General features: G+C 43.1%; 1 protein-coding gene across 1 annotated transcript in view; it reads left to right on the forward strand.

The window, feature by feature from the left end:
- The first annotated feature begins 9176 nt into the window (after positions 1–9176).
- LOC141993421 (phospholipid scramblase 1-like) overlaps positions 9177–27300 on the forward strand; it is a 47358-nt gene continuing 29234 nt past the window's right edge. Inside the window, exon 1 of the mRNA XM_074962964.1 lies at positions 9177–9261. The gene's annotated coding sequence lies outside the window, so the exon portion shown is untranslated. The remainder of the gene's footprint in view (positions 9262–27300) is intronic.

Here is a 27300-nt window from a genome sequence, read left to right on the forward strand (position 1 = left end):
ACTTTAACTTTTTGAAGTTTACCAACATCCTGTTCTCCACCTGACCCTTGATGGCTTATATAATATGACATTGTTAGTCATGATAAGGTAAATGAATATTGACTCATGTAATCAAATATATAAAACCAATCCTTTATAAACCATCCCTTGTGCAACTGTAGATCCATCCCTTATTACACCCCTCCAAACCCGCAAGCCTCTAAGGCATCAGTCTGAGAGTAGAGAGTTAAAGGCTGGATAGAGTAGAGAGTTAAAGGCTGTTTTTTCCCCCCAATACCTGTATACTGTATAATCAATATAATTAACAGCATTGAAATAACCCCCAGTGATATTGTAGATAGAAGTAAGGGAGATCAGGTCATGGGACATTGAGACTGTCAGGCTTACAAATAGCTCTTTAGAGTGTATGTATTATACCAAAATGCTCCTAACTATATCCAGGAGTCTACCTGGCTCAAACTGTGCATGCATCAGGCAGAATGGTTGTGCTGGATATTAAGCTACCAGGTCTTTCAACATCTGCAAAAGGGACTAAGGAATGGGCCTGTTTCCTAGGGCAGATCCTTCAATATCATTCCCATCCCCCCGTGCCAGGTGTAGCAGAAAATAAATAATGTTATCACTTCATCTTTTCCATTGGGCTGTTGAAAATCTTCCTCTACTTCTATTGTCCACATATGAAAGAGACGTGGAGATCGGGGCAAGGCAGACTAGAATCCCTTATCGAGACATTCAGTGCTCTCCTTAGAATAACTATTGGATAGAAGGGATCTACATGTGAAGATGATCTTTGCTGGATAGTTGTCCTTGTGGAACCACATCACTAGCTCCTCTGTAGATGCTCAAAAAGGCGGCTTTCTGGAGGCAGATGGGCATGGACATGCCTTGGACATTTGCCCCCTAAATAGCTCACGAATTGGTAGATGGGCCTATTGGATCAGGATATAGAGACCTGTATTTTTCCCTATCTCTCTGTGTGTGCGCACGTGTACGCATGTGGGGAGGAAGTTCTGGGTGAGAAGGATGCAGTGAGGTGTCAGGACATAAATGTAACTCTTTCCCCTCTGACTAAGGCTGCATGTTCACCTTTTCAGTAGACTCCTGACAAACATGGGATAGATGGTTACTAGTATCAACAGATAAGTACGTGTATTTGGGCTGTCACCATTTTTTTAATCTGATATGCTAGAAAAATTTATGTGGGGCAATTTCCCTTTGGAAATTGGATGGCAACTGTGGCTTTGCTGGCAAATAGTAATTTTCCCATTTGTATTTGTGTCATTTTGTACATAGAAAAAGCATATTTGCACCATGGAGACTGGAAATGGTTGCGTCAGCATATCTGATGCCTGCACTGAACCATACGGTACTCATGGAACATTTTAATCTGTCTTTTTTTCCAATACCATACTAAACATTTCCAGTTATAGTTGACACACCCAAAGGAATTATCTGCAATATCAGCGGTGCTAATTAAATGGACCTTAGACTGGTACTTTTATACTTCTGTTTATTTTTAATTTTTTGTCAGCCTGGCTACCAGAGTTGCTGCAGAGAGACACAACTGCATACTATAACAAGGAAGACAGTGAAACTATTTTATCAACTGAAGAAGAATATTGGTAGGGTGATGTACTCCTATTGGTGACTGTCCTGCTATTTTTTATTTTATTTTATTTATTTAGATTTAAAATAAAAGATGCTTATCTAAGACAAACATAATTATATTATAAATACAATTACAATAAATTTCAGCAACATGAAAATCATTATTTTCTCAGGAACACAACCAGCCATCATCTAAGAAGCATACTAAAGACTTTGGGGCTCAGATTGAGCACTGACTCCTCATGACAGCTAAGACATTTGATATTATTAGTAGGGATGTCAAACAATTAAAAATAATCACAGTTAATCACAAGATTTAAAAAAAGGTCATGATTAATCACAGTTTTAATAGTACTGTTAAACAATACCAGAATGCCAATTTAAATTCAGCATGGAAGCATGTCTTCTGGAATGGAAGTTGAAGCATGAAGGAGCATACAAATGTTTAGTACATCTGGCACGTAAAGACCTTGTAACATTGGCCACGACAGTCCCGTGCAAACTCCTGTTCTCACTTTCAGCTAACATTGTAAATAAGAAGCACTATGTGATAGGGTGCTAGGCAAAGGGTTGCTGATTCAGCCCTCTGTCATGCTAGCTCCCATTTAGGGGAATAAATTAGAGCTGGCTGGAGGTAACCTGGCCCTAATTGGGGTGATAAGACTGTGTACTGTGCCTGTGTTTTTCCAGCATTAAGTTTGCAAGTGTGAATCAGCACTAAAGACAGAAGCTATATTTTTCTTTCTTTGCCCTTTTGTGTATGTCTTTTTTTTTTCCTAGGAAACGGGGTAAGATTTTCACAACAGCAGCAACAATAGCAGCTTTAGCCCCTCTGAACTAACTTTTTCTCTTTTCCCACAAAGGACAGTTATTACTATCTTTAATACCATCAAAAAGACTGTAGTCTATCTCCCCCCTGGCTCTCCACAGCTAAGGGGAAAGAAAATAAGGGATATTATTAATAACAACATTGGGGGAGAATTAATGTGCTTTAATTTACATGTATTGACATCATACCTTTAGTTGAGTTGTCTTAGTTTTCCTCAGTGTCCCTCTATAGGCAAACCTGGGACCCAGGTCTTTGGTATCTCTTAACATAATAGAATGGTCCTGTCTTTCCTAGTTATGCTGACAGCTGCATTCTTATCACAAACTCTCCTGTTTCTGATATAAGTTGTGTACATATTGGATAGAAGACAACAGCAAAAAAAAAAAAAAAGCAAAAAATGCTGTCAAAATAAGAAAAGAGGGAAAGGAAATACTTTATTCAAATACTCCAGTACAATAGGTTACCCTTTGCATATTTATTTGTAACATCAATAGCCAGTTAGCAGAAAACTGGATTTGCACAAGCTACATTTTCAAGTCTTGGTGCCAAATATGTGTTAATGCTAAATGCTGTAAATTGTAACGTCCCTTATTATTTATGTTGGGTTGTTCCTCTCCCCTCCCCACCCCTCCAATAAGCAGCTTATTCTGGTTTATTTGCAGTGCTGACATTTTAAAATAGAATCTGATTGGCAGTGGTAACATTCTCTCTCCCCCCCCCCAACACCCCTTTTCAAGTCAAAACTTGAAATCAACTTTGTGCAAAAACTTAGTTGCTGAAAAACATTCAAAGATGCTTTGTTTAGTTGTTTTTCCTTGCCGTTATTCAATGATTCTGTACCTTGAAAAAAGATTGAAGTTGGGTGAGGTTTGCAGCTGTGATTACTTCTCCAATTTAAGTGATTATTTTCAAACCCCCTTTTTGCTGCTAGTTGGTTAGTAGCAGTTTGAGAAGGGGCATTAAAGATCAGTGTATGTTTAAAACTAAGGGCTTCTGTGTTTTGTTGTTTGGAATTCAAAGCTGTACATTTCTATTATCCAGGTGCTTTTACAAAGTGACCTACAAAACTAAACCTCTGCTTCATCTATTTTTTTTTTTCAAAAGAGCATTTTAAAAAATACTTATACCAGGTAATTGATCTGTTGTCTGCAGGCTAGGTGAGTGACTTGACATTGTGAATGAAACAAACCAAGTTAATCCTTGTTACCAGAGATGCAAATGTTTTATAAATATAGAACTGATTAAATACCATGAATAAGTGTTTTGATTATCATAGTGACAAAGACCGGATACCTCTACTGAAAAATGGAAGTTAGTCTTGTGCACTTGACTGTGACTCAGGAGATCTTGGTGATGACACAGATTTCCAGTATGATCACGTCTCTGTTCCTCAGTTTCTCTAATAATAATAAAAGGAATAATTCCTTTTTCATCCTTTGTCTTGTTTATTTAGATTGTCTAAATTTAGATTTAGACAATTTCTTTGGATATGTACAATGATTAGCAAAATGGCAGTGCCCTGATCTTACACAGAATACTTTTCAACAAAAATTCTATTCCACCATTTGCCTACCTGCATTCAAAGCATCCCTCTGCCCTTAGAATCAAATGTTCAGGATACACTGTGCAGTGCAGAGTGAGAATAGGGTATATCCAAGTGGTTCCAATAGGGGTTTCTAAATTCTGAATTATATGGAGTCTTTTAAAACCTGAACTCTTCCAGAAAGTTCTAAGTATTGTCAGCAGCACATCGGTGGGTCCTGTAACTGCCAAGAGCCCCATGGAGTATGCTAGTGGTGTTCATAACATCAGTGAAATTTGAAAAGTGAGCTTCATAGTGATTCCAATGTTTTTAAATCCTGGAGCTTTCTTGAGGCCTCAGATAAGACTCTGTTCACACTGGTAACACCCAGTCCCCCAAGAACCAAAACCATAGATGTTACAAATTCTGTCACCTATTGAGGTCCAGGATTAAGTAAGCTCTGCTTGGCAGCCTCCTCAGTGCACTCCTCATGTCTTATGACACAAACTGAGGGACTCCAATTCAACTAGTGCATCTTCCATCTCTCTGCCTACTCAATTTGGGTCCTGCATGTTGCACAAGCAGTACAGAGTAATTCACTGCCTTCTGACCAGTTTGAATGAGATTTGGAATTACTTCCCAGTGTCTACAGGAAGTCTGTGGCAAAGACCAGAATAGAATCCAGCTCTTCTGAGTTGTAGTGCAGTGCATTGAACTCAAAACTAACAACTTTCTTTCTTTCTTTCTTTCCTTCGAGGCATCTGATGTGGTCTTCAACTTATATGTAGAGATGGAAAGGGGCAAAGTTAAGGTTGGGTTTCTTAACTGCAAATGTCATGAGTTTCTAACATCCAGAATATTTTGTTTGTTTCAAACAGAAGTGTTGTTTATTTTACTGAGGGGTGGAGGCATTGCAGTATAAAAAGGGATATACCTATATGCCTACATTTTTGCAATAAATGATTTCATAAAATCAAAAGAGAGGTTGTGGACACCCAGATAGCCTTTCTGGAAGCCAGCATTATCAGGTTCACTTTCCTGATGATTGTCTTTGGTTTGCTGATAGTGAGATTTCTTTGCATGTTCCTTCCTCCATTAGTCAGGTGCATTAGTGAAATTCACAAACTACTTCAAGTATTTTAGTGTTGGGGGTGGGTTTTTTTTCCTTTTTTTTCCCCCCTAAGAGCTACTATGAGTAGTAATGACCATCCTGCTTCTCCTCCTAACCCTCTCCTCTCCATCTGCACTATATAGTTTTCTAATCTAAATGCCAGATCAATAGACTATATCTTCAGAAAATATATTTACACTTGTTTGCCCTTCTCATCCATCACATGCCAGTAAAATTGCAGTTGTCTACTGTTTAAACAAGGAAAACCTGACTACACAATACTGTTTGTAAGAGGTTTTTCTATTCTTAGCTTTTCTCCCCTTCCCTCTCCTAGCTAGAAGGAATGTTTTAGATTATTTCCCCCACTCTATATTGCTGAAATGACAAAATCCCATACGCATGCTGCTGCTTTGCTTCTGGCTCATGGATATATTCCACACAGGACATTCTCTCCTATCCCTTCATAGAAATATATACGTGTAACCTGGAAAGGACACGAACCATTCAACAACAAAATCTCTTCCTCTTTTTATTAATATAGGGTCTGAGAAAGAAAGCCTTTAGATCCTCATTTTACTGTGTGGGATTCTGACTTTGGTGCAAAGACACTAAGCTTGTCAAGGCTAGCCTTCTGCTTTGTTGGCATTTAAAACGTGCCATACTTCTTCCTCTACTCAAAGTGGAAGATCAAAGGTTTATTTATACAGCACAATTAACAAATTATTCAAACTACCTGCTGTTGCATTAATTTTAAATATCATAGAAAGAAAGAAAATGGGGAAAGTGATAAACTGAAGCTCAGTAGACAACAAGTCTTTCCATCTGGGAATAACAGCTCTTTCTACCAAATGGCTATTAAAATCTAGACAATTTGATTGCAGTGGAAGGGGAGGGACAAAAAAAGATACCTCAAGGGGCAGAGAGAAAAGGGGTCTGTCACTTGTCTCTCCCCACAATATATTTTTACCTTGTTTAGCTCAAGCAAGAGTCTGACAGGGTGCTATCAGCAGCACCCTGATCACTGATATTGCTGCAGCCTGGGGAAGACTGCTGGCTCAGCTGAGGGCAATTATACACTTTCTGTTGGGGGACTGTGAGCATGGGGTGACAATCACTGGGCTAATGAGATAATTGGGAGAATATCAGGGGAGGAAACAAGGAAGCAAGGGCAGCTCAGAGGGTGAGCCTGTGCTGAGGAGAGAGAGCTGTGGGGAAGCCTACCCTTGCTGTAAACCTGCATTGCACAGTATTAGTGCATAAGAGAAGAATCAGTACACACCTTGGTGAAAGATAAATAGCCTGGTGTGTGGTTGTGATTGTGATACCACCTGACTAGGCAGCGTGGTTCACTGGATTACAACGGAGCTGCCCTGTGACAAGGAAAGACCTGTGCTTTTACTGCTATAGATACCACTGTTGATATGTATGCTGCCACAGTACATTTCCCAAGTATAAAAAAGGTTCATGAAAAATTTATAATATAAACAAATAATTGTTTTCAGATAAGTCACTCAAAAAAGTGCTCTGGAAATGAAAGACCTTCTCATCCTTAACTATAGCGGTTTGACATCAAAATGAAATGTTTCTCATATCAGAAAAGCCACTCTGTAAAACAGTCATGTTAGAAATTACTAAATTAAGGAATACTTAGAGATGACAACAGTTTGTAAGAACTTGTTCTTACAAATTGTATTGTGTTCCAACTACAGCGTCACTCTGCAAATAAGATTATGCAACACTTTTACGAGAATAACTGTGCTGACACCTCTGCTATGCTTTTAATTATGCCCAATGAGAATCAGATGTTTTCAGAATCCTGAGCAGTCTCAGTCTGAGGTGCCAGCTCATAAAAATGCTTGAGTCTTCTCCCAAAGACGGCTGATTTATGACCTAGTAAATATTATATGATATCAGAAGTTATAGTTTAAAAAAGGTGGAGCTTTTTTTTATATATTTTTTTCCTGGACTAACACTCCATTGTGCATCAATATCCTGTTTAATGGCTACATCTGCCATTTATATTTAGCTGTATTTTTCAAGGTGAAGAAGTTTGCTGTACAGTGAGTGTATCTACAAGGAGATCTGTTCAAAACCTTGCTGTTCTCCAAGATTAGGTTGGACTTTGTAACTGTACAATATACCTTTGAAAAATGATTTTTCTCTCTTTGTTATTTGATTATATTTCATGGCTCACGTTCACCACCATCCATCCATCAAATAGGAATCTGACTTTCAGAAAGCTTTTTATTTCTGTTTTGATTATGATTGCTATTTCCTTCAGCTGTACTTTTCCCCTTCTGAAATGATGCCTCATGGAATTGCTGCTTGCTGGATCACCTGGAGCCCCTGGCTGTATTTTACTGCCTCTACCAATGTATATGGTTCAGATTAAGGTTAACTCATGCTCTCTGCAGCAGTCAGTGTCTCAATCTGTTAATTTTATTATTCCATATGCTTTTCTGTCTGTTCATTAATGAGTAAAAATGACCCAAATTCACATCTTTGAGCATTGCCAGTCACATATATTTGCCCTTTATTACAAATAACAAAAATCTCTCAAAAGCAATATTTTTCTAGAGATATAGTAAATCTCAATGTTTTCCATAGTCCTTGCAAAATCATATCACCTTCCTCCTCCTGTGTACAAGCATTGTGCACTTGCACTACTAATGGAAGTGACCCATGAAGAAAGTCATTGACAGTATTTTAGGTGCTTTCTCTGAAGCCTTTCTAGCAATGAGAACAGTTATCAACTTGTGGCACCTTAGAGACTAACCAGTTTATTTGAGCATGAGCTTTCGTGAGCTACAGCTCACTTCATCGGATGCATAAAATATCGTGGAAACTGCAGAAGACATTATATACACACAGAGACCATGAAACAAAACTTCCTCCCACCCCACTGTCCTGCTGCTAACAGCTTATCTAAAGTGATCATCAAGTGATCATCAAGGAAGGCCATTTCCAGCACAAATCAAGGTTTTCTCACTCTTCCCCCCCCCCCACACAGACACACATACAAACTCACTCTCCTGCTGGTAATAGCCCATCCCTCTTTGAAACCTCTCTTTATAATGCGCATGATAATCAAGGTGGGTCATTTCCAGCACTAATCCAGGTTTTCTCACCCCCCCCCCCACAGACACCCCCCCTCCAAAAACCACACACACAAACTCACTCAGCTGTAGCTCACGCTCAAATAAACTGGTTAGTCTCTAAGGTGCCACAAGTACTCCTTTTCTTTTTTCTTTTTACGAATACAGACTAACATGGCTGTTACTCTGAAACCAGTTATCAACTTGTTGCTTAAACCGATGAAGTGAGCTGTAGCTCACGAAAGCTCATGCTCAAATAAATTGGTTAGTCTCTAAGGTGCCACAAGTACTCCTTTTCTTTTTGCAAAAACAGACTAACACGGCTGTTACTCTGAAACCTGTAATTATCCAATATATTACAGTACCTATTTTAGAGTTTGTGTTGCTGTCCATCACCATAGTATGCGAGCACATGCCACCCCAAATTCATAGCAATAACAAAATCTCTAGAGGACTTCCTGGATTCACTGGCTCTTTTAAAGATCATAATCAGGACTGCAATCCCAGGGTGTAAGGTGTTGTACAAACACAAAAAGCGGTAGAATGAGAGAGAGAGAGAGAGAGAGTCTTTCCCCCAAGGGCTTATAACTTGAGGCCAGGGCAAATGGTTCGGAAGGCGGTAGGACTCAGGAGCCCACACTGGCCGTCCTGTGGGGCAGGCTCTTGGGGGTCAAGACAGGTGGGAGGCCAAGGGCAGGCAATCCAAGGAGACTGGCTTATACTGGGCCTTCAAGTCCGAGGTCACACAGGCCACAAATGCACGTATTAACATATATTTGCATACCTCTGGGGCAGCTGCAGTGGAGCTGGCTGCTTTATAATAAGTAGGCATGCTCGGCAGGTGTCCCCGGCGCATAGACCCCCCATTCCCTCTTCTCTCTCGGGGCAGAGCCCTGCCCCACGTTTCCCTCTCCGCTTTACCGGCCCCTCTCCAGTCCCCTGCCCACGAGGCGCAGGAGGGGGCGGGTCTCAGCGGCCGCTCTCCGCTCCCTCCCAGACCAGCCCGTCTCGGGGCGGTGCCGCCAGAAGGGAGACGGACACCGGGGTGCCCGCGCTGCGCTGCTCCACGGACCCGGACCCGGACCTGGACCTGAAGGTGAGGGGGTGACAGGGGAGCCGACTGCCCCGCCCCGGCAGTGCCAGAGGGGATTTTCCCGCCCTCAGGGGCAAGTGGGGGGAGCTGCCCCCCATGGTGCTCGGGGCGGGGTCCTGCTCGCCCCAGGGGCGGCTGCAGGGGGCCGGTGCCCCATGCAGGTGATGGCGATGGCGCGGCTTGCCCCCTCCCCGGCAATCGACAGCTTTCACTTTCGTTTCTTCTGCGCCTGAAAGGGGTGACGGCGCCAGCGACCCTTGTCGTCTCTGTAGACCCGGCTTCCTGCTTCCGGACCCGGCTTGTCCGTGGACTGGGGTCTGTGTGTCTGCTTCCCCCCTCTGAATGGATGGGTGCTGCTTCTCTGAGCAAAATGGAACCCTGGAGAGAAAGAGAGAGCGATGCATTGCCACAGACCCCCTCCTTCAGTAACAGAGTTTTTCTTGAAGGAGTGTAGTTAGTGACTAGATGCTTGTGGGACTCCTTTTCTTCCATACACACTGTTAGAGGGATTTCCCTTCACCCTCCCACTTCCCTGGTTCTTGTCACGCAGACAGTAAGCAGCAAGAGACCAGAAGTCCGAAGCGCAGACAATGCCATGTTTATTGGGGTTAGTTTCCAAGCAAGCATATTCCGAAGCCCTTCAAACTAGTCGGGCTTATCTCTGTATTCTGATAGTCTGTTCCCCAGTGTCCCTCTTCCCAGCTCTGACGCCGCAGAGCATTTACCCCATGTCCCCCTTCCCAGCTCTGAGGCTGCAGAGTGTTTACCCAGTGTCCCCTTAGCAAACATGATTCCAACTTCCCTTCCCCCCACTTCCTGTTTGACCCCAGTTTATACAGTAATAGTCTCAGCTATACCTTAACCAATCGTTTTATTGAAATATAACTAACCAGCCCTAACATATTGTAACATAATTCGCTAACCAGTTATATCCCACTACCTTAATTAACTTGCACCTAGCAAAATTCATTATACAGCAGACAGAAACAATTAGAGAACGAGACAGATTTACAATAGAAAATTTGGGGCCGTAAAGAGAAAACAGTACAGAAATGAGGGTTTCACAACCAACCAATGATAAATGATTTCTTGCCAGACAGGATGCCATCAAACTAAGTTTTCTCTAACCATCTTTATCTGGTGATGATAGGCACTATCAGGACAGGATTGTATTCCTAACAGCCCAATACCACCTTATTTCAATGTGACTGGTTTAGAATGTGAGGATGTGACTTTAGGCTTGATCTGTTTGCTTTGCCAGAAAGAAGACTGAGAGGTGAGTCATAATAAGTACCTTTATCAGGGAAAATAGCAGGTACTACAGGGCTCTTTCATTTAGTAAAGAAAGGCATAAATGGAAGCAATCTCTGGATGTTAACAACAAAAACAAAAACTTCAAATGAAAAATGAGGCACATATTTTTAACATTGAGAGAAATTAACTGTTGGAACAAACTACCAAGGGAAGCAGTGGAGTCTCCCCCTCTTGAGGTCTTCAGGATCCTTATCTGAAAGATAGGTTTCAGAGTGGTAGCTGTGTTAGTCTGTATCAGCAAAAAGATCGATGAGTACTTGTGGTATCTCTGAGACTAGCAAATTTATTTGAGCGTAAGCTTTCGTGGGCTAAAGCCTACTTCATCAGATGCATGCAGTGGAAAATACAGTAGGAAGATATATATATACAGAGAATATGAAAAAATGGGGGTTGCCATACCAACTCAAACGAGAATAATCGATTAAGGTGGGCTATTAACAGCAGGAGAAAAAAAACATTTGTAGTGGTAATCAGGATGGCCCATTTCATACTGTTGACAAGAAGATGTGAGTAACAGTAGGGGGGAAATTAGCACGGGGAAATAGTTTTTAGTTTGTGCAAAGACTTATCCACTCCCAGTCTTTATTCAAGTCTAATTTAATGGTGTCCAGTTTGCAAATTAATTCCAGTTCTGCAGTTTCTCATTGGAGTCTGTTTTTGAAGTTTTTTTGTTGAAGAATTGCCACTTTTAGGTCTGTAATTGAGTGTCCAGGGAGGCTGAAGTGTTCTCCGACTCGTTTTTGAATGTTATAATTCTTGACGTCTGATTTGTGTCCATTTATTCTTTTGTGTAGAGACTGTCTGGTTTGGCCAATGTACATGGCAGAGGGGCATTGCTGGCACATGCTGGCATATATCACATTGGTAGATGTGCAGGTGAACGAGCCTCTGATAGTGTGGCTGATGTGATTAAGTCCTATGATGGTGTCCCTTGAATAGATATGTGGACACAGTTAGCAACGGGCTTTGTTGCAAGGATAGGTTCCTGGGTTAGTGGTCCGTGGTTGCTGGTGAGTGTTTGCTTCAGGTTGGGGGGTTGTCTGTAAGCAAGGACTTGCCTGTCTCCCAAGATCTGTGAGAGTGAGGGATTGTCCTTCAGGATAAGTTGTAGATCCTTGATGAAGCGCTGGAGAGGTTTTAGTTGGGGGCTGAAGGCGACGGCTAGTGGCGTTCTGTTACTTTCTTTGTTGGGCCTTATTAACAAGGTTATTTTAGGGGGGGGTCACAGTATTGCCACCCTTACTTTTGCGCTACCTTCAGAGCTGGGGGGGGCTGGAGAGCGACGGCTGTTGGCCAGGTGCCCAGCTCCGAAGGCAGTGCCCCGCCAGCAGCAGTGCAGAAGTAAGGGTGGCAATGCTGTACCATGCCATCTTTCTGTGCTGTTGCTGGCAGCAGCTCTGCCTTCAGAGTTGGGATCCCAGCCAGCTGACACCACGCTCCAGCTGCCCTGCTCTGAAGGCAAGGCCACCAGCAGCAGCGCAGAAGTAAGGGTAGCAGTACCGCAACCCCCACTACAATAACCTTGCAACCCCCTCCCACAACTCCATGTTCGGTCGGGACCCCTACAATTACAACACTGTGAAATTTCAGATTTAAATAGCTGAAATCATGACATTTACAATTTTTAAAATCCTATGACTGTGAAATTGACCAAAGTGGACTGTGAATTTGGTAGGGCCCTAATTATAGGGATAACAGGAACATGGTGGAATAGCAGTCATGACTGGAGTATGAGATTGAAGGGCATGTGCTGTTCAGGAAAAGCAGAAATAAAGATAAAGGTAGTGGAATAGCATTGTATATTAATGATGAGGTAGACTGTAAAGAAATTAGAAGTAATGGAATGGATAAAACAGAGTCTGTCTGGGTCAAAATCACTTTGGGGAAGAAAGCTGCCAGAGTTTCCCCTAGGATAGTGCTTGGTGTACCTTATAGACCCCAGAATCTGATTTGGATATGCACAAAGACCTCTTTAATGTTTTTAATGAAATAAATACTACTGGGAATTGTGTGATTATGGGAGACTTTTTAACTTTCCAGATTTAGACTGGAGGACAAGTGCTGCTAATAACAGTAGGGCCCAGATTTTCCTGGATGAGATAGCTTCCAGATTTCTTCACCAACTAGTTGCTGAACGAACAAGAGGTGATGCCATTCTTAGATTTGGTATTGATGAGTAGTGAGGACCTCATAGAAGAAGTGGTTGTAGGAGAAAACCTTGGTCTGAGTGATTATGAGCTAATTTAGTTTAAACTAAATGGAAAGATAAACAAAAATAGATCTGCAACTCGGTCCTTGATTTCAAAAGGGCAAACTTTAAAAATTAAGGGAATTAGTTAAGGAAGTGGACTGGACTGAAAAACTCAAGAATCTGAATGTGGAGGAGGCTTGGAATCAACTTCAAGTCAAAGTTGAAGAAATTGTCCAAAGCCTGAATCCTAAGCAAGGGGGGGAAAATTGTAGGGAAAGGCTGCAGACCAAGATGGATGAGCAAGCATCTCAAACATATTATTAAGAGAAAGCAGAAAGTCTACAAGGAATGGAAGATGGGGTAGATCAACAAGGAAAGCTACCTCTTGTAGGTCAGAAAGTGTAGGGGGAAAAAATGAGAACTGCCAAAAGCCAAGCAGAGTTGGACCTTGAAAAGGAGATTAAAACCAATAGTAAAGGGTTCTATAGTCATGTTCATTAAAGAAAACAAGAAAAGAAGAAGTGGGACTGCTAAACACTGAGGATGGGGTCAAGATTAAAGATAATCTAGGCATGGCCCAACACCTAAACAAATACTTTGCCTCAGTTTTCAATCAGGACAATGAGGAGCTTAGGTATAGTGGCAGGGTGGCTAATGGAAATGATAATATGGAAGCAGAAATTACCGTATCCAAGGTGAAGGAGGACTTGTGTCACCTTAGAGACTAACAAATTTATTTTGCTTTCGTGAGCTACAGCTCACTTCATCAGATGCATTCAGTGGAAAATCCACTGAATGTATCCGATGAGCTTTCGTGAGCTACAGCTCACTTCATCGGATGCATTCAGTGGAAAATCCACTGAATGCATCCGATGAAGTGAGCTGTAGCTCACGAAAGCTTATGCTCAAATAAATTTGTTAGTCTCTAAGGTGACACAAGTCCTCCTTTTCTTTTTGCGGATACAGACTAACACGGCTGCTACTCTGAAACATATCCAAGGTGGAAATCAAACTCAACCAACTTAATGGCAGTAAATGGGGAGGCCTGATAATCTCCATTCAAGAATATTAAAGGAACTGGCACATGAAATTGCAAACCAATAGCAAGGATTTTTAATGAATCTGTAAACTCAGGGGTTGTACCCTAAGAATGGAAAATTGCTAATATAGTACCTATTTTTAAGAGAGGAAAAAAAGTGATCTGGCAAACTACAGACCTGTTAGTTTGACCTCAATTGTGTGAAAAATCTTGGAACAAATTTTGAAAGAAAAAGTAGGTAAGGACAGAGAGGTAAACAGAAATTGGGGTAAAATATAATATGGCTTTACAAAAGGTAGATCATGTCAGACCAACCGATTTCCTTCTTTGAGAAGATAACTGATTTTTTTAGACAAAAGAAATGCAGTAGATCTAATCTATCTGGATTTCAGTAAGGCATTTGACACAGTTCCAATGGGAAATTATTAGTTAAATTTGACAAGATTGGGACTAATATGAGAATTGAAAGATAGATAAGTTAAAGGGGAGACTGTAGTGGGTCATACGGAAAGGTCAACTGTCAGACTGAAGGGAAATTACTAGTGGAGTTCCTTAGGGACCGGTCTTGGGACCTATCTTATTTAACATTTTTATTAATGATCTTGACACAAAAAGTGGGAATGTGTTAATAAAATTTGCAGGTGACACAAAGTTGGGAGGTATTGCCAATACAGAGGAGGACTGGAATATCATACAAGATTATCTGGATGACCTTGAAAACTGGAGTAATAGAAATGGGATGAAATTTAATAGTGCAAGGACACTGACTTAGGAACTAACCACAAGATTTTTTGCTATAAGATGGGGACTTATCTGTTGGAAGCGACAGAGAAGGAAAAAGACTTTGGGTGTATTGGTTGATCACAGAATGACTATGAGCCACCAATGTGATGTGGTCGTGAAAAAGGCTAATGCAGTCCTGGGATGAATCAGGTGAGGTATTTCCAGTAGAGACAAGGAAGGGTTAGTACCATTATACAAGGCACTGGAGAGACCTCATCTGGAATACTGTATACAGTTTAAGAAAGATGAATTCAAACTGGAACAGGGGCAGAAAAGGGCTACTAGGAAGATCTGAGGAATGGAAAACCTACCTTATGAGAGGAGACTCAGAGTGTGGCTTGTTTAGCCTAACCAAAAGAAGGCTATGGGGAGATGTGATTGCTGTCTACAAATTCATCTGAGGGATAAATACCAGAGAGGGAGAAGAGTTATTTAAGTTAAGCACCAATGTGGACACAAGAACCAGTGGATATAAACTGGCTATCAACAAGTTTAGGCTTGAAATTAGACGAAGGTTTCTAACCATCACAGGAGTAAAGTTCTGGAACAGCCTTCCAAGGGAAGCAGTGGGGGCAAAAAGCCTTATTTGTTTCAAGACTGAGCTTGATAAATGTATGGAGGGGATGATATGATGAGACTGCCTACAATGATATGTAGCCAATATGCAACTGCTAATATCCAACATCTCCAACATCCAGTGATGGGACACTAGCTGACGAGAGCTCTGAGGTACTACAGAGAGTTCTTTCCCATGTGTCTGGCTGCTGGGTCTTGCCCACAAGTTCAGGGTCTAACTGATTGCCATATTTAGGGTCCGGACGAAATTTTCCCCTGGGTCAGATTGGCAGAGACCCTGAGGTTTTTTGCCTTCCTCTGCAGCATAGGGCACTGGTCACTTGCAGGCCTAAACTAGCATAAACGACGGATTTTTCTGTAATTTGACGTGTTTAAATCATGTGAGGCCTTCAGTAACTCAGTCAGAGGTTCTGGGTCTATTAGAGGAGTGGGTGGGTGAGGTTCTGTGGCCTGCAATGTGTAGGAGGTCAGACTAGAAGATCATGATGGTCCCTTTCGTCCTTAAAGCCTATGAGTCTAAGTCATTAGGCTCAATGCAGGGATAACTGGGTGAAACTCTATGGCCTGTGTTATACAGGAGATCTGTCTAGATGATCTAATGGCCCTTTCTGGTCTTAAAATCTGCAAATTCCAAATTTGTTTATTTTCTTTATCTCTAAACCCCCATGTGTTTAATGTACTTCTTTAATCTGTTATCTATCTCTTCTATGGGACATTTTCAATTATTTACTCATCTTAAAGGTTGGAAATGTAAATTCTGTGAAGAAACATATCAAATGCATGCTCTGACCTCGAAGATGTCCCTAGGGTACAATCTTGACTGTTGAATAACCGTGTCCCCTGAACTCTCTAGCTTGGGGTGCCTTTTGCAATGCTTTAGTGGTGAACAACAACCTCTCCCCATTCTGGTCACATGCAGCCTGCAGCATTTAAATTCACTCCCAGCTAAATATATGAATGCTCTCCCAGCCACTCATGAACTACATATAGTGTGATACCTGCAAATTCTTAGTCCCAGCCTTGTTCCGCAGAAATGTGCATCTTATACTGCTTAGTACACTCCTGGACAGTACAAGCTCATGGTACATCTGTAATTTCATCAAAGGAAATAAAATGTGCACCAGCCTTTCTATCTCAAATGGAGTTTCCCACACACTTTAATCCAAACTCATACTAGTTAAGATTAAACAATAAGATAAGTTTATTAACTACAGAAGATAGATTTTAAGTGATTATAAGTATAGATGTATATAAGACAGGATTGGTTACAAAAGAAATAAAAAGATAAAAACACAAGCTAATACTTAATGAACTTAAAAGCAAAATGTCTTTCTCAACATAACCTCACAGTGCAGACTGGGTCTTCTTCAAGCCTGGGACCACTCCAACCTTTGTTCAGTTCTTTTAAAGTTGTTGATGTCATAAGCAGAGAGATGGGTGGTCATGGTCTCTCATTCTCATACCCTCTCCCCTCTTGGAGGATTACACCCCAACGGGGAGTAGGCAACATGTAGTCCCTCGTAGATGTGGAGGTTGAAATGTTCCTGTGATGCAATGTACATTTCTTGTTTACACCTTCCTGGCCCATTAGTACCTTGCTGGCGTGCTAGTGTGTCTTTGTCGCTGAGAAACTGGTTTGTGGGTGTGACCCAGAACTACAGCATATTTCAGTAACAATCATATAGTAAAATCTCACAATTTTACATGCAGTGGTGTTACACACATTTCAACAAGATGATAATATTCAGCAGATTATGAGTTTTCAAATGCTTCTTCAGAAAATATACTTTGTACAACATATATCATAACCATATAAAAGTGAGGAATATGGGGTACAGGGTATCACATGGGATACAAAGTGTCACAATATATATTTACAAAAAATCTGGTCTTAGTTTTACTCTGTAAAGCTGAGACAGGAAGGGTGAGGTAATATCTGTTATTGGACCATATTACTCCACCCACCTTGTTGCCCTAAAGTCCTGGGACCAACATGGCTATAGCTACACTGTAAAGCTGGGCAGTTTGGCATTTCAGCTTTCTCTCGTCACAGGTTTCTATGCAGAGACATTGATGGAGTGATAAGATATTTCCTTTGGATGTTTCACTCTTTTGAGGGTATCTAGATTTTTTTTAATAGTTGTTCGCTTGCTTGTGGAGGGACCAGAGGTTTTTGAGGTGCCCCTCTTGATTATTTAATTATTATGCTTTTGATTTTCATGTTAATTTAGTCCTCCTGAAATGTGCTGGCTTATCAGCAATAGAGGCTGAAGGTTAGGATTTATATAAACAATCTAACATGGGGGTTCTCAAACTGGGGGTCGTGTCCCCTCAGGGAGTCACAAGGTTACTACTTGTGGGGTCACGAGCTGTCAGCCTCCACCCCAAACCCTGCTTCCCCTCCAGCATTTATAATAGTGTTGAATATGAAAAAATGTGTTTTTAATTTATAAGGGGGGTTGTACTCATAGGCTTGCTGTGTGAAAGGGGTCACCAATACAAAAGTTTGAGAACCACTGATCTAACATAATGTGTGTGGAAAAAGAAACAAAAGTCACTCCCAGATATCTAAGATAAAGTTCCTTCTGGATCCCCCAGAGCAGCTTGTCTTTGTAAGTCTGCTTTCTACACTGTAAACTCTCCAAGGAATGGTCTGCTTTAATGCCTGCTTCTTCCATGGGGCTGAGCATAGTGTTACTACTTTTGTGGCCCTAAGCAAATATGCTCATGTCAGTATTTTCTGTGACATAACCAGAAAGAGATAAAGCTGCTTAGACCTCATCATGAAGAGAGATGACAGTTGCCTTAAATTATATTCAAAACAAAATAGAAAAATCCATGGGCGGTGGGTGAACCACAGGCTCAGGGAGGCTAGCCCCCTCCCCAGTCCACTCCTTCTGCCTGAGGCTTCCCCCACCCAAACCCAGACCCCCCCCCCCGGAGCACTGGGCGGGCATGTGCCCCCTCCCCAGTCCCAGAGCGCTGGTCGGGCGCACGTCCCCTATCGTTGGGGCACCAGGCGTGCAGCCATGCCCCAGCCCCGGAGTGGCAGGTGGCGCACAGCTCCCCACCCACCCACCCCCTGCCCTGGAGCACTGGGCAGTACGGTCCCAGTGCCGGGGGTCCCCCCCAGCACTGGGCAGCCCCAACTACCCCAAGTCCCAGCCGCACTAGACCCAGCCCCAGCAGGCTTCCCTTCCTGGAAGAGGAGCAGCCTGCCTGGTGGGCAGGGACCTGGGGCCAACTAGCAGCAAGAGGGGAGGGAGCCTCTGGATGGAGCATGGGTGGGGCCACACAGGGCTGTTTGGGGAGGCACAGCCTTCCCCTACCTCTTAGACACGCTGCCCATGGAAAAATCCTGTAGTGCACCTGACTGCATACATCTAGGGTTAGATTCTGATCCTATGTTTGCTATTGTCAACCTAGAGAGTGCATCTCCTGACTTACACCAGGATAACTGAAATCAGAATCTGTCTACATAATAATCATAAAACAATGTTCTGAGGAAACATATATGAAAATGTTTTGCTGAAAGTTTCCCCCTCCCCCCCCCCCCCCAGTGCAGTTCATGAGTAGGAAATGGGGAAAAGAATGTGGGGGTGTTATTTCCCTGTTTAATAAATTTCATAATACACTAAAAATAATACCATCCCGTTCTTCTGATTTCTCTTAAAGCAGTTGTTTCCTCGACTGTTCTTACAAATGTTTTGAATGTCCCCGAGGCATTTAGGCTAATCTGTCTATTGGAAATATAGTTAAGTACTGGAAGTGTGGATCCCTCCAATGGTAGCAGAACAATATTGGTACTAATTGATACTGACCGTTACATCAATAATGTTTCTGCTTGAGTAAGACAATGGAACTAAACAGGTGCCTTGAGGTTTTAATTTGCAATGGGAAGCAGAAGGGCATGTTGTTGTGCCAGTTCAGCTTGTTAGGCAGGACTTGATTAGAGCCACTCTGTTTCTTAGCAACGGCCCTCCCTAACTACAAACACACTTTAAGGGAGAGGAGGAGATTTGCTAATACCTTTCTGACAAGCTGGATGATGGTAGAAAGCAGAAATTCACAGCTGGAGGCTAACCAGGGAACTTTATTGGACAGTGGGATTTAAACACTTGTACATCAGACTTATCTTGTTTTAATTTTGAATGCTAAGCACACATGAGCCTGAACTAAGAAGATTCGTATCTTTGGACAGAAGAGGGGTCATATCCTAGGTTACTGGCTTCATATTTATCTGTGTCATTCATGTTACAATATTTACTGCACTTCAAATAATTTTTTTTTCAAATATGTATACTAATCTCTCATTCAATATCTAGAAAATAGTATCAGTCCTCTTAGTTGACTCAAAGCAGTATGTTAAGATTCAAAGAAAATGGGATAGTTATTTATGATTAACTCACCTGTTCCAGATTAGTGTTTGCAGGTTCCTTAATAAACTGGTAGTGGCAAAATAAAATCCAAAATCTGACATGTTTAGTAGCCATGAATTGACTTCCTCTAGTCACAAAACAGTTACATCTCTGAAAGTGAACAGCTGTTGATGGAGGCCCTGGATATGGAGAGGGAGATGATATTTTAGGCAGCTAGAGCCGATCCTATGGAGAGATTTGAATATTAAGATGATGGGGAGGACTCTGTTCTGTTGGGAGCCAGTGTAGGAAATAGAGTACCAGGGTCATGTGTTCATGGTGACTAGTTTTTGGGTTTTTTTTGTTTTTTTAAGGAAATGGTCTGTTGCACTTTGTACCCGTTAAAGCTTTTTGAATACTCTTATTTGGTTGGTTGTTTTATTAAAGTTATAAGGCTTCATTCCCAGATTGAATTACAATGTTCAGCCTGGAGGTCACAAACGTGTAGGGTTCTATAGCCAGATTTGTCTGTGATAGGATTGGACATAGTCTTCTAGGCAGCCTCAGGTGGAAGTTGGCGTTTTTCTCAGTCATGGTGCGTAGCCACCCAGTGGAATCTACAAATCCTGAGTTAGGCATCTAGCTCCCTATACAACGCATGGGGAGAGATAGGCATCTAAGAATGAAAGCCACCTAAACTTGCCAATAGTGGATGCTGACTGGAGGGGTATCACCTAAGTCCCACTCCTCTCCCAGAGTTAGGTGCCGAAGTCTAGGTTGAAGGGAGGCATCCTGTCTCTGCTTGGGGTCCACATTCAGGAACCCTCTCCTGGAGTCAGGCACCTAAACAGTTTTCTCACAAGAACAGTGGTGACATGTGCCTAACACTACGCAAAATGGCGTCTTTCTAGCAATACTGTCTTTTTTGCCTGGGTTCAGTTTCATCCAGGTGCAGACTGTCTAGAGATATTTAATTTTTGTAGGAGAAGAAAGAAATGAGCTGTAAAATTCTCAAGATGTACGAGTAGTTCTAAGTTACTACATGGATCTATATCATCTGCTTAAATCGATGGTTCAACGCTAACAGGAACAATAGTATTGTCATTGAAGGAAGTGGTAGTGTGATTAACTACAAAGACCAGAGGAACTTCTGAAATGGGGGGCGGGGGGGGAGAATCATCTAATTATTCATCTGGTGCTTGTCATCACCAGGACTATGGGAAATCTCACTGAGTAGCACTCTGCTTGTTCTGAATCTCTGCCTTCCATGTTGCCTAGTCCTTTACACCTGTGCAAAGTGATAGCACTTTTACACTTGTTTTATACAAGTGTCAAAGACTACACGCTGAGCAAGGCAGTGGGGACTGAAGCCCTCTGCTTGGATTCCAGCTCACACAATAGCACTTGGTGCTTTGTCTGAATGGATGGGTACTGCTTCTCTGAGCAAAATGGAACCCTGGAGAGAAAGAGAGAGCCATGCATTGCCACAGACCCCCTCCTTCAGTAACAGAGTTTTTCTTGAAGGAGTGTAGTTAGTGACTAGATGCTTGTGGGACTCCTTTTCTTCCATACACACTGTTAGAGGGATTTCCCTTCACCCTCCCACTTCCCTGGTTCTTGTCACGCAGACAGTAAGCAGCAAGAGACCAGAAGTCCGAAGCGCAGACAATGCCATGTTTATTGGGGTTAGTTTCCAAGCAAGCATATTCCGAAGCCCTTCAAACCAGTCGGGCTTATCTCTGTATTCTGATAGTCTGTTCCCCAGTGTCCCTCTTCCCAGCTCTGATGCCGCAGCGCATTTACCCCATGTCCCCCTTAGCAAACATGATTCCAACTTCCCTTCCCCCCCACTTCCTGTTTGACCCCAGTTTATACAGTAATAGTCTCAGCTATACCTTAACCAATCGTTTTATTGAAATGTAACTAACCAATCCTAACATATTGTAACATAATTCGCTAACCAGTTATATCCCACTACCTTAATTAACTTGCACCTAGCAAAATTCATTATACAGCAGACAGAAACAATTAGAGAATCAGACAGATTTACAATAGAAAAGTTGGGGCCGTAAAGAGAAAACAGTACAGAAATGAGGGTTTCACAACCAACCAATAATAAATGATTTCTTGCCAGACAGGATGCCATCAAACTAAGTTTTCTCTAGCCATCTTTATCTGGTGGTGATAGGCACTATCAGGACAGGATTGTATTCCTAACAGCCCAATACCACCTTATTTCAATGTGACTGGTTTAGAAATTGAGGATGTGACTTTAGGCTTCCCAGCTTATGGCTGCCTCTGCTGCTTAACCAAAAGCCTTAGCCTAAGAAGAAGGCCTCGGACTATCCTAGTGAGAGAAGGCCCATACACAGGTGGACTGTGATTTTGATTCTTTGTTTTTATACCCCCCATGTAACAGGGTTCTCGACCCACTCCTCTTCCGGGAGCCCGCTGGCTGCTCCCAGTAAGGCTCAGAGAGGCTTCAGGATTGTGCAGCACCCATGCCTTTATTTACTTAAGGTTATCCCACTACCAGTGTCTATCTAGGAGACCTCCAGTTCTCTCCCTGACTGACCTCTCCCTGGCTCCCTCCCAGCCTCTATAGCCCTTGGCTTGTCTGGCCAGCAGGTGTTGCCAATCCTCAGGCCGGCATCAGGCCTTTTCCATCAGCCCCAATCGGCTTCCCCTGATTGGAGCTTACTGGGCAGGGGCTAATTAGGTGCTTTTGCACCAGCACCCTGCTACACACCTCCCCCCCCTTAAGCTGACACCAGGCCTGATCTTCCTTGGCGCCGCTTTTCTTGGCCTGGGGTTTTACTCTGGGGGCGGCCTTCCTGCCCAGCGGGGTGGTCCCCGGGCTCAACCCTGTAGGGTTTTGGTATGCCCCACCCACAAAAGGTGCATTGGGTAGGGGGTGGGCCACCCCACAAGTCCACCTCCACCCAGAGGTTGTCACACCAGTCGGACCCTTGAGCGGGTCGCCCTAGATGTTCTCTTTCCTTCCTTGGTGGGGGAGATGGCTCGGCGTCAACTGCCCCGAGGCTGCTCCGTGTCTCTGGTTTGTGCCCTCTGCCTCTTGGAGTTTGGGCCTCTCCCTTTTGGGTTTCTACATTCTGATCTTTCTTTAGCTTCTCTGCCTTATCACAGAGATTCCTTCCCCTGGGTGGTCCCGTCCTGGGACACTTGTTCCTTCATCAGTCCCTCCTGTAGGGTCCCTATCCTGGCTGTGTTGTCTAGCGTTTGTATCTTTCTCCCCTTGAGGTTGTGGGGACTCCCTCTTCTCAGGGTCTCAGGCCTTGCCCCGACCCTCCAGGGTCCTCCCTCTTGCTTTCTCTGTTGGTCTCTTCCCCATACCGTCTCTCCCTTTTTAGGAAGGGTTCCAGTCCAACCCAAGGACCACAGGGTAGGGCAACCCCTCTATTACCCCCACCTGCTTCCAGGCAAACCTTCCCTGCACCTCCAGGGATACCTGGGCCACAGGACAATACTCCCCATCCCCGTGGATGTGTTCCACCAGCATCCTTTCTCCAGGGTTAAGCCAATGCAGCTTTACCAAGCGCTGCTGTATGAGGGAGCGGGCTGAGGCTGTATCCAGACTAGACCCATCTGGAACTTTCTCCCCACTCACACGGGGATGGTGGCTATTCCACGCCTCTTCTTCGGCCCCCCAACCTTGGTCCAACCACAGAATTCAGCAACCCCACAGTCCATCACTGGGCAGTCACGGCTCTTATGTCCCAGCTGTCCACAGCACCAGCATAAAAGCCGTCCCGGATGGCTATGGGTTCCCTTGTGTTCCTCCCATCGCTTGTCTACCAGCTTCCCAGCGGGGTGCTCATGGTGTTTCTTGCCTCCCTCTGTATCTCACAGGGTCCAATGCTCCCTCAGGGGGAAGTCTGCCTCTGCATATTCCTCTGTCCTTTTGGCAGCGGCTTTTATAGTGCCAGGCTGATGTCACCGCACCCAGACCCGCATGGTATCGGGGAGGCACTGCACAAACTGTTTGAGGATCCCCTGATCCATAATTTGCCCCAGTGTTTGGGCCTCAACCACCACGTCGCCCAGTCCGTCAATCTCTGGACGAAGGCCTGGGGCTGCATACCCCCTGCCCACTGGGCTGCCCAAAACTTTTGCTGGTATTTCCCTGATGAAAGCCCCAGGCAGTCCAAGATGGCTGCCTTCACTGTGTCATAGTCCTTAGCGTGGGCATCCATCAGGGCCATGTATGCCGCTTACACCTCCCCAGCAAGATATGGGGCTAGCTGCAGAGCCCACGTTACCCGGTCCCATCCCATGCCCAGGGCCACCCACTCAAAGGTACCCAAAAAGGCATCAGGGTCATCCATCAGGGCCATCTTACAGAGACTAAGGCCCAGGGGCCAGGTGCTGTCTCCCCCCGCAGGACTTACCAGCCTCTGCAGGAGCTGCTGCCACACTGTCGCCTGATCTTTGATAAAGTCCTGCAAAGTCCATTGTTGCTTGGCCTGCCAAGCCAGTAAAGCTTGCCTCTCCAGCTGGTGGGACTGCTGAAAGGCCTGCAGTGTCTTTTGTGTCTCCCCGTGTTGCTCCATGAGCCACTGCAGAGTGCCCTCCATCTCTGGGTCACCAAACTGTGTCACCGGCAATGTATCCCAGACAAGCCCCCACATGTAACAGGGTTCACGACCCATCCCTCTTCCAGGGGCCCACTTGCTGCCCCCAGTAAGGCTCAGAGAGGCTTCAGGGTTGTGCAACACCCATACCTTTATTTACTTAAGGTTATCCCACCACCAGTGTCTATCTATATACAAGCTTGTCAGGATTAGTCACCTCCTTTATAGGCAGAGTCAGCCTTCAGCTAGGAGACCTCCAGTTCCCTCCCTGGCTGCCCCCAGCCTTCTGGCTCCCTCCCTCCCTGTCAGGCCAGGAGCAACAGGCCTTTTCTATCAATTGGCTTCCCCTGATTGGAGCTGACTGGGCAGGGGCTAATTAGGTGCTTTTGCACCAGCACCCTGCTACACCTGGTAACTAGCTAAGTGATAAAAATACACCTACGTTCTTAAACTATAGGTAGGCCTTAACAGGCAGGCCTGAATATCTATATTCTAATACCCACCCTGCTCCACCAGCCTCCACTTACCTGGGGAACCTCAGTGCAAGATATCAAGATTATATAATGCTCTTTACTATTAGGATCTTGGATACTATGATGATAAGGGATATATAAATACTGGAATAAAGTCGCTGTTACAATTTACATCACAAGTCCAAAGTTCATGAAGTGGCTTATGTAATAGAAAGATTAGTATCAGTACTATTACAAATTGTGAAGTGTTTGTGGGAGCCAGGTTCATTCACTAATGGAATCCTATTTGCTGAAACTTTTTTGTTATATTAATTCTGTTGAAGGAATTCCTTTTTTACAACAAATAATATTTACCTCCCTTTCAAGTTACAGTGGGTGTAATTAAAGTTTCCATTGTCCTTCACAGGAAGGTAAATTATTTCCTGTTTGAGTATGTATTCCCTATACTTATGAAAGGGACTACCATTAAATTCAGTAATATCTTATCTAATAGTAGAAGGGTTTTACAAATTACTTGCAAGTCTCCACCCTTTTTTCTAGAATGGATTCTTTATCTGTGGATTCAACCAGGCAGGAATTTCCTCCTTCATAGTATATTATCTGAAAAAGACAGAATCATAGAAATATAGGCATGCTAGCTGGCTGGAAGGGACCTTCAGAAGATGTTAGGGGGCTTATTCCTTCACCCACTTACTTCCCTGGTTCTTCTCGCATGAACAGAGAGCAACAATACCCGAAGTCCAAAGGTGCAAACAATTCGATGTTTATTGGGGTGAACTTCCAGCAAGCATGATTCCAGTTTCCTTCCTTAGTATCCTCCTTCCCAGCTCTGACACCACAGAGCCTTACACTTGTGTCCCTGTTCCCATTTCTCCCTTTAACCAAACAGGATTCCAGTTTCCTTACTCCCATTCCCTGTTCCCATTTCCCCCTTTAGCAAAACATGGTTCCAATTTCCTTACTCCCATTCCCTGTTCCCATTTCCCCCTTTATATATATATATATATATATATATATATATATATACACACACACACACACTCCCATTCCCTGTTCCCATTTCCCCCTTTATTTATATATATATATATATATATATATATATATATACACACACACACACACACACACACACACACACACACACACACACACACACACACACACACACACACACACACACACACACACACACACACACACACACACACACACACACCAAGGCCCCCTCATTGACTACAGATTATATAGTAAAACTTGAGTTCGGCTTAGCTATACCTTAACCAATCATTTTCCTGAAATTTAACTAACCAATCCTAACATATTGTAACATGATTATGTAACCAATTATATCCCACCACCTTAATTAGTTTACACCCAGCAAAATTAATTATACAGCAGACAGGAACAATCACAGAACCAGACAGAGATTATACAGACAAACAATAGCAAAGTAGGAACTATAATGACAAAACAATACAGAAGTGAGGATTTCACATCCCAGTATTGATAAGTGAGTTCTTGCCAGACAGGATGCTGTTTCCTTTTTACATTTTCTAGGCACTTCCCTTTCTCTGGAGGTGATAGGCATTATCAGGACAGGATTGTATTCCTAACAGCCCAATAGCACCTTCTTTCAATGTGACTAGTTTGGAATGTGAGGATGTGACCTGTCGCTTCCTAGCTTATGGCTGCCTCTGCTGCTTAGCCAAAGGCCTTAGCCTAAGCACAGGGCCTCAGACTGTCACAGTAAGAGAAGGCCCTTACACCAGCAGACAGTGATTTTGATTCTTTCTTTTATACTTCTAGAACTAGCCAAGTGATAAGAATACACCTAAATTCTTAGAGTACAGGCCTTTACAGACAGGCCTGAATATCTATATCCTAACAGAGGTCAACTAGTCCATCCCACTATGCTGAGGCAGGACCAAATATAAATGGGGGTTTTCCCATTTTATTCATACTTCAAACATGTCCACTCATTTCCCAGTCTCTCCTCCTCATTAGCAATTTTATTGAAATTTGGACATAGGAGCAGCAGGGTGATACAGATGTCTGGATTTCTTTCTTTCTTTCTTTCTTCTTCCTCCACCCCAATCCCTCAGAACTGTACATGTTTGTGTTACACTTTGTATCAAAACAAAGGGAGCCTACCTCTGCTCCTTTTAGTGGTATCACTCTGTTCATATTCTAGGAATGGCAGTCAAACTCTGTAAAACGGACACATCCCAGTTAGTTGCTTTTTATTTATTTATTCATTTTTAGTTTTTCTACACTGTGCATCTTACAGTGCTAAGTCACCTCTCAAAACACTGTGTCAGATTCAGCAAGGTGGATGTGGAGTGTGTGCACATGCACTTTACATGCTTCTACACCAGCTAAACTCATGAAGATTAAACTGGGGTTGGCCAGCCGACCAATTGACCACTCAGTTGATTGCCTATTATTTGACTACAGTCAAATATTCCAGCAAGAATTCCCTGATATAGGTGGCAGCCTATTTTTCTGATTGGCTCATGGTGCCATTCTTTCATTTTTTTAGCACTTCATTTCCTTGTGTTTCACATTTTTCTGAGTTATTTTAACTCAGTTAAATAACTTGGTTTTTCTGACTGAGCATAAGTACCTATCTGAGGATTAGCCTTTATGGAGACAATATAGCCTTACTCTTTTTTTTCTTACTGTTCTAATAAATTAGTGCTTTAATATATCTGACCAT

Source organism: Natator depressus, chromosome 9, assembly GCF_965152275.1.
Source record: "Natator depressus isolate rNatDep1 chromosome 9, rNatDep2.hap1, whole genome shotgun sequence".
NCBI lineage: Eukaryota > Metazoa > Chordata > Testudines > Cheloniidae > Natator > Natator depressus.